The following is an 8,239-nucleotide window of genomic DNA, read 5'->3' as shown; positions in this document are numbered from 1 at the left end:
ACCTCCCCCCAAAAACAGAAGTCTCTGTCGAGACTGTAGCTCTACTGGTTTGTACTTATAACAAAGAATGAGAAAAGAAGCCATTGCCATAAGACCAAAACTGTAGAAGGAGTAGCGTTTTAAAGGAATTTCACAGGCATACTATTTTTAGTAACAATGGCAACACCTTTCATCGAAATCAAAAACCAATGCACTATTCTATGTATCTTAGTGTAGTCTACTTGTGTGCTAAGTAATATTGAAATCAGATCAAAACTGTAGAAGGAGTAGCGTTTTAAAGGAATTTCACAGAAAATTCTATTTTTAGTAACCATGGCAACACCGTTCATCGAAATTAAAAACTGATGCACCATTCTATGTATCTTAGTGTAGTCTGCTTGTGTGCCAAGTTATATAAAAATCAAACCAAAACTGTAGGAGGAGTAGCGTTTTAAAGGAATTTCACAGAAATTTCTATTTTTAGTAACCATGGCAACACTGTTCATCGAAGTCCAAAACTGATGCACTATTCTATGTATCTTAGTGTAGTCGACTTGTGTGCCAAGTAATACTGAAATCAGACCAGATCTGTAGAAGGAGTAGCGTTTTAAAGGAATTTCACATAAAATTCTATTTTTAGTAACCATGGCAACACCGTTCATCGAAATCAAAAACCGATGCACTATTTTATGTATCTTAGTGTCCATGTACTTGTGTGCCAAGTTATATTGAAATCTGACCAAAACTATAGGAGGAGTAGCATCCCCAAAAATTGTTTACAGACAGACGGACAGACAGACAGCTAGACAGACGGACGACGGACACCTTACTATCGCATAAGCTCTTCTGGTCTCTGACCAGTAGAGCTAAAAACAACAAAAATTAACACCCCTCCTGAAAATCAGTGACTTCACAGTTGCATGGTATAACTTGATAAGTGAATGCAGGCAAGTAGCTGTGAGAGTGGATCTAGCAATTAATTTGATAATGTATATAGATTTTCTGGTGGATGAGGTTTCCCCCAAGATATTTACACACTGTACCTTGAGTCATCATTTCTCCTATCCTTATAATGTGGGGCCAGTGCTGCAGTGTTTTGGCGAAGAATGGATTGGTGACACCTAGTATAACAGAAGGCCTGAAATACAGAAAAGACTACAAATCTTCAAAAAAATTATTACATGACACTGACAAATATTTTATTAAAAAAATCAATATAGCACATTTAGTTATGAATTCCTAATTCTATTATGAAATATAATATTATTCCACTTATAAATTTTGCAGCTTGCTGCTATTTATCATTTAAGAATACAAGAACACTGCACTTAAACATTTTTCTTCTGAATATTATAAAAATACAGGGTTATTAAATACAGACTTACGGGGCCTGAGTTTTTGTTGTGTACTCTTTGAATTCGCTGTCGTGAATCGTGAAGTAGGGTCTGTAATCACAACAATACTTCTGTGGACCAATTAAACTGAAGAAATATACACTGTATCACAGCTGATCAATATAAAGTCTGAGTATTTAGTCTATCTCTGTCATGGTATTTTTAGTTATGACCTAGCTTAATTGACCTCTGTTTTTGTTACTGACCTGACCAATGCTTGAACAGCTGCTGAGGTCACAGAAGGTGAAGCTGCCATGACAACCAAAGGCTGAAATAAAATTGAGAAATGTTCGGTGTTCCTTTGATTTGATTTGATTTTTAATATTGTGCGTAAAATGTTTATGAAACATAATAAAGAACGTAATATAATTGACGTCAATGATCCCTTACTTCTGAAAGAACTAGCTCCCATAACATCTGTATATGTGGAGTAATGGCTCTGGAAGGAACTGAAAGTAAAAGTAGACATGTCAGAAATAATTGTAAACTTGTAGCTAATATATGTGCCTGAAGGTAGTTCTTAGCAAAATTCTATCTTGTTTCTTGAAGATCAATATATATTTTTAATTTGACTATGATTATTATATTTCAGTTCCAGAATACTTTTGCAAAGTAAAAGGGATTTTCTTTTTTCCTTGCAAGCTTTACCTGAAAATGTCAATTTCATACAGATGGCAATATGGTGGGTGCTGGTAAGACAGGCTGAAACATAAAATTAGTTTATTCATAATTCTCAAGTTCCATAAGCATTTAGCATTTAAGGTTAGAACCTGGAAAATAGAAAGAAACCCCCCCCCCAAAAAAAAAATTAATTTTCAAACCAAAAGCAAGAAAACAGTTCTTACAATTACAAATGTGATGAAAATGAAATGAATTCAAAAAAAGAATTATGGTAATAAAAAAAAATGTGATTTTAAATTAAATAGTGTATAAATAATAAAATATACGATGTTTCTATAATCATTTGAGTAACAACAAAAAACCACACAGAGATTACAACACAGCTGACAGTAGTGGGGACAGACTTACAGATGCGGTGGTTTTCACTGGAACTCTGTCCAGGAGTTTATCTGTCTGCGAGGGTATCCGGACCTATGTACACAATAATAAAAACTGACTACATCGAAGTATACAACACAGAAACTGACAACAGTAAAACAATGGGGCAATAAATTGAGAGTACTTAAAAGAAAATTTGTGCAGAAATGCAACTAAATTTTACATTTTAAATGAAATATTGTACAGTAACTTTCATTTTTACTAAAACAAAACCAACAACAACAAAAATCGAAAAGGGAATAATCCTAAAATCTATTTGAAAATTCTCAATGTATGTTAACATTAATTTCCAAATATAAGAGATGCAATGTGTAACTTTTGTAGATTTGTGCATGAGATATTAAAAGGCACAATTTCTCATGATCAGAGTTCTTGAAATCTTTCGGTTCTGTCGGCAAGACCGATAAAAACAACCAAGGACCGATCACTTTACGTTCTGTGTCAGTCCAAATGACCGGTAGATGTTGAGAAAGCAACTTGCGAAAATCCGACTAAATTTCGTACGAATTCCCTATAATCGGCCGATCATAATCTGTTAAACTCTTTTCAGTATCTCGTAATGGCTTCTTCGATGAACGCAAGTACCAAACTGATTTATTAATTGTTTTAACAAGTTTTTGTAAACGATAAGGTATTAGCCAGGTGAGAAAAATCGAAGTAGATTAAAAACTTATGAAGAAAATTGACCTCCCACGAGAATTCAACGAAATTTGTTATACGATGATTTAATTCGCATGAAGTATGCAGTGTGTATATGACGGAGGGTGCGAAATGTAATGATAATAAAATTCAAATACAGTTTTAATCTTCTTGAAATTATGTTTAATTATTTTGTTGGACTGATAAAAATCTGTCTGGACCGACAAACTTCCTGTGGCAGTCAGTCCAAATGACTGACAGTTGAAAAAAGATTTCAAGAACTCTGATGATACTTGAGTGTCCTTTCTTTCTGGGAAAACAAGTGCCCCAAAGTATGAGGAATAGTGCCTTATTTCCTTGCTTTCAAATACATAAATAATTCATGTGAGAAATGTGTGAATGAAGTTCAAAAGTTGACTAACCTTTGGTGTGCATTCCCTTTGAAGCAGATGATAATGTTGAATAAAACGTACCTGTAAAACATTCCCAAATATCGGCAGACTGACTGTCTCCCCCCTAGTGGACAGGGCCACTGATCTACGTCATGACAGGCTAAAAATAAATACATGTACTGATTTCATTGATGGATATTTAAATATCTATGGGATGTCATAGATGAAGGTTCCGTACTAAATTGTATCAGTGGAGGACTTGCTCTGAAAAATTGTTCTAGTAAAAATTTAAAATGGTACAGAAAAATAAAAAACACTTATTTACTTTTATGTACAAATCCTAGGTGTCCACACTTCTGGTGTAGGGTTTGAAACAGATGTCTCTGTATTTCACATTTTTATTTTGAAACATGAAAAAACTCACAAGGTGTGCCACTCATTTTGTATGCATATTGTAATTTATGGCCACATGAATGTCCAGAATATTCTGACACTCATTAGGTAAGTAATTCAAAGTAATTATGATCTACAGATGTATAAAATTACCTGCTTCTAGACTGGGCTCTCCATTATCAAAGTACTCTGGAGCAATAATACTGACTAACTGATTAAACAAGGCCACGAAGGGAAGCCTAGAAACCAGCACCACGGACTGAAACGAGAGAAGAAGTACATGTTATCAGTGACGGATCACAGAATAAATGTCATCAGGAATGAAAAACATCAAAACCACAGAATGAAGGAAGCATTACATAACACACATTTACGTGTTGGAAATGCAACATAATGAAATGGCTTTTTTTACAAGGTATATAATTACAGGTCAATTCATGTCTCTTACTTACTTGTGTCCTCAACCCCTTTCTTTGTTTATATGATAAGTAACACTTGATTTGACATGATTATGAACCACTCACCTTCTGGAAATAACCTCTCTTTATACTTTTGTCCTTGGTTTGGCGAAAATACACAAAACCATAAAGGTATCCATTGTCTGTCTGAAATACACAAAATCTACAGTCTATCATTCTATTTTTATATTTACTTCACAGCATATATTTACTTAAAAGTTTTGCAGAACGACATAAAGGACAATGTAGTCTGAAATATTTTTTCTAGATTAATTGTTAACTTAATCAGCAATTCAGCAATACTGAATCTCTGTCATGCTACTTTAAATACATGTAGGAAGTCCTAAGATTATCTTTAAATGGTAGATACATTCATCTTATATTTGGTTTCTTTAAATTGTATTATATAAGTTCATGCATAATATCCATAGAACTACTGCAAGAAATTTAATTTTGACATATTATGCTTACAGTTATGAAGTTTGAAACACATAGGTATTTTAGAAATAAAAAATTTAAAGCCCTTAAGTCATTATCTCTGCAAGTCAATAAAGTTTTTTTTATATTCCAGACCCCTCTTTGCAATTATATACTTCATTAGAAATCCTCTCTGAAAAACGCATGGACCCATAAGGTAGACCCTACCTGTATTTGTTGGGTGGGGTTGGGATAGGGTGGTGTGAGGGAGGGGGTCCTACCTGTAGCTGATGGATGGGGTTAGGATAGGGTGGTGTGGGGGAGGGGGTCCTACCTGTATTTGTTGGGTGGGGTTAGGATAGGGTGGTGTGGGGGGAGGGGGTCCTACCTGTATTTGTTTGGTGGGGTTGGGATAGGGTGGTGTGGGGGAGGGGGTCCTACCTGTATTTGTTTGGTGGGGTTAGGATAGGGTGGTGTGGGGGAGGGGTCCTACCTGTATTTGTTAGATGGGGTTGGGATAGGGTGGTGTGGGGGAGGGGGTCTCACCTGTATTTGTTTGGTGGGGTTAGGATAGGTGGTGTGGGGGAGGGGTCCTACCTGTAGCTGGTGGGGGTAGTCCTTGTGGAACTCCTTTGGGTAACTGTCTTCTCCCAGGGCTCTGTCTGATCCTAAAGTGGAACTGTGTGTCCCCCATACACCCTGTCAGATACATAAAACATTGTGACATTATTATACAACAGTGGAACTGTGTGTCCCCATACACCCTGTCATATATATAGAACATTGTGGCATTATTATACAACAGTGGAACTGTGTGTCCCCCATACACCCTGTCATATATATAGAACATTGTGACATTATTATACAACAGTGGAACTGTGTGTCCCCCATACACCCTGTCATATATATAGAACATTGTGACATTCTTATACAACAGTGGAACTGTGTGTCCCCCATACACCCTGTCAGATATATAGAACATTGTGACATTATTATACAACACTGGAACTGTGTGTCCCCCATACACCCTGTCAGATACATAAAACATTGTGACATTATTATACAACAGTGGAACTGTGTGTTCCCCATACACCCTGTCAGATATATAAAACATTGAGACATTATTATACAACAGTGGAACTGTGTGTCCCCCATACACCCTGTCAGATACATAGAACATTGTGACATTATTATACAACAGTGGAACTGTGTGTCCCCCATACACCCTGTCAGATATATATAGAACATTGTGACATTATTATACAACAGTGGAACTGTGTGTCCCCATACATCCTGTCAGATACATAAAACATTGTGACATTATTATACAACAGTGGGATTGTTTATACCATACACCCTGTCAGATATATAGTACCTTGTGACATTATTATACAACAGTGGAACTGTGTGTCCCCCATACACCCTGTCAGATACATAAAACACTGTGGCATATAATACAAAATACAATTTACTAATTTAGTATTCTAATAAATTAGATGATAAATATCATATATTATTTTACATATAATACAGTCATCTATTATAATACAATGTATTTTTTCTGCATTAGAACCCTTATCACTTTAAGCATTCATAATATAGCCAGTAATCATGGGAATTATTGTTGCTAGTGTACCTGAATTTGAATCAGGAAAGGACAGGTAACAGATATTTGTTTTCTGTAAAAAAGGAGAAAAAATATCTATTATATTAAAAATGAAATATTCATGAATAATTACAACACTTGACACATATGGTTAGATATAATTATTAAATCAATATTGTTCTAAAATAATTATAATATCTTTAATCTTCTGTCATGAAAGAATTATAGTGAAATATTATCTTTTAATTTTAATTGCATTAAGTTTCCTCAAGGAATTCTTTGAAAGCACAGAAGACTGTTTGATGGACAAAAAAGTCAAAATTGGACTATACATGTATTTTTTGAAATAACAAAACTACCGGTTGTAGTACAATTCTCTGTCATCCTTGGACTTTCAGTTACTTAAGGTGAGGCATTCTTTACCCTACGTTATTAGCATCTGTCAAATGGCAAATAGATTCTAATTGCCTAAGAAAATAATAATAATTAACATTTGCAACTTTAAATTGTTGTTGACAATGGTAAGACTTGTAACTTAATACACACCTCTTTGCCACAAGAAACATTATCATTAGATCTTGCTTTTTGTTGAAATTTCTATCCCATGTATATTTCAACAGTCACTGTGAATGAAAGACTGTAAATTTCAGAGGCTAAGAATATGTAGCGTCGAGACTCAAGAATACCACTCCTTACTGAAAGTCAAAGGATAACAGTGAAATATTGTTCTAAGGAGCTGATAGATAGGATTACCTCTACGTCTGTCAGCTTCACGTGACCAGGATAAATCAACTGAAATGGGATATTAACATTATCAATTAGTACATACAACTGCAATGATTATGTAACAAAGAATCACTGTTCAAAATAAATACATGATTTCCTTTAACAATGAGAGTCAAAATCTTAATGCAAGGTAGAAACTTATAGATCTAAACTGAGGTTTTAATGAGTTAGTTATGGTCAGGTCTCTTGTCTTTTGGTTTATAAATTCTAACTAGTAACTAGGCCTCCTGAATATTTTTATTTTTTAAATATTTCAGGAATTACTCTGCAATCATAAAATATATGTTTTTACATATATACTTTTAATTTTTAATGATTTTATCAATAAACTGTTACATAAACACAAGTCCGATTAGTAGGCAATACCCATTTGATGTGTTTTAAAAATAAAAAGAATGTCAACAAAGATAATCAGCTGATGGTCTATTTTACCTCCATCGCCTGTCCCAGCTCCAAATCGAACGTGACAACACACGCACAATGAATCCAGTTTGAGAACTTGTCCCACGGCAGGACGGTGGGGGAGGTGGGGACTCCTCTCGCGGCAGGGAAACCTCTCTCTGTGGAATATCATCTTCCACAGCTGCCATTTTTAATCGATGACCTTCACCTTCTTTGTTGATATTTTTAGGTCAACCGTTTTCCGGAACGAATAATATGTTCTTTTTTGCGCTAAAGCGCAAATTGACTAAGTTAGAAATAATCTTGTGAATTATTTATATTTTCTAGAATATTGTGATCTAGACTTGTGAATTAGGCTCCTATTTTCTACATTGAAATTTGGAATTTGTGCTTTTGCTTAGAGATTTTCTTCAGGAAAAATTCAAGATGGCGGATTATTGAAGACTTGAGTAGTTCCGAAGGATGAGTATGAAAGGTAAATACCTTCGATTCTTCGCTATTTCTGAATGATTTTAGTTTTTTCTGTAAATGTAACAGTATTTTTACGAATCAGCATTGATGAAGAACATGCATCGGGTTTAATTATCACTGAACCAGGATGTGTTTTTACTGATGTTGACTTTTGTTCATTTCCTGACTTATACAAGAAAATCAAAATTGTTCTTAATCTTACGCTAATCGATGTCACAATTAATTAATTTCTTCTTGTTAGAA

The 8,239-nt window shown here is 34.7% G+C and overlaps 1 pseudogene; it reads right to left on the bottom strand.

Annotated features, from left to right (window-relative positions):
- Window positions 1–1,022: 1,022 nt before the first annotated feature.
- LOC134247225 (protein DENND6B-like) lies at window positions 1,023–7,994 on the bottom strand (annotated as a pseudogene).
- Between the last annotated feature and the right edge of the window lie 245 nt (window positions 7,995–8,239).

The sequence above is a fragment of the Saccostrea cucullata genome, unplaced genomic scaffold (genome assembly GCF_032062105.1).
Source record: "Saccostrea cucullata isolate Sc308-1 unplaced genomic scaffold, CSIRO_AGI_Scuc_v1 ctg13042, whole genome shotgun sequence".
NCBI classification, from domain to species: domain Eukaryota; kingdom Metazoa; phylum Mollusca; class Bivalvia; order Ostreida; family Ostreidae; genus Saccostrea; species Saccostrea cuccullata.
The sequence above is the reverse complement of the archived record's forward strand: the minus strand, read 5'-3'. Positions and strand labels throughout refer to the sequence as shown.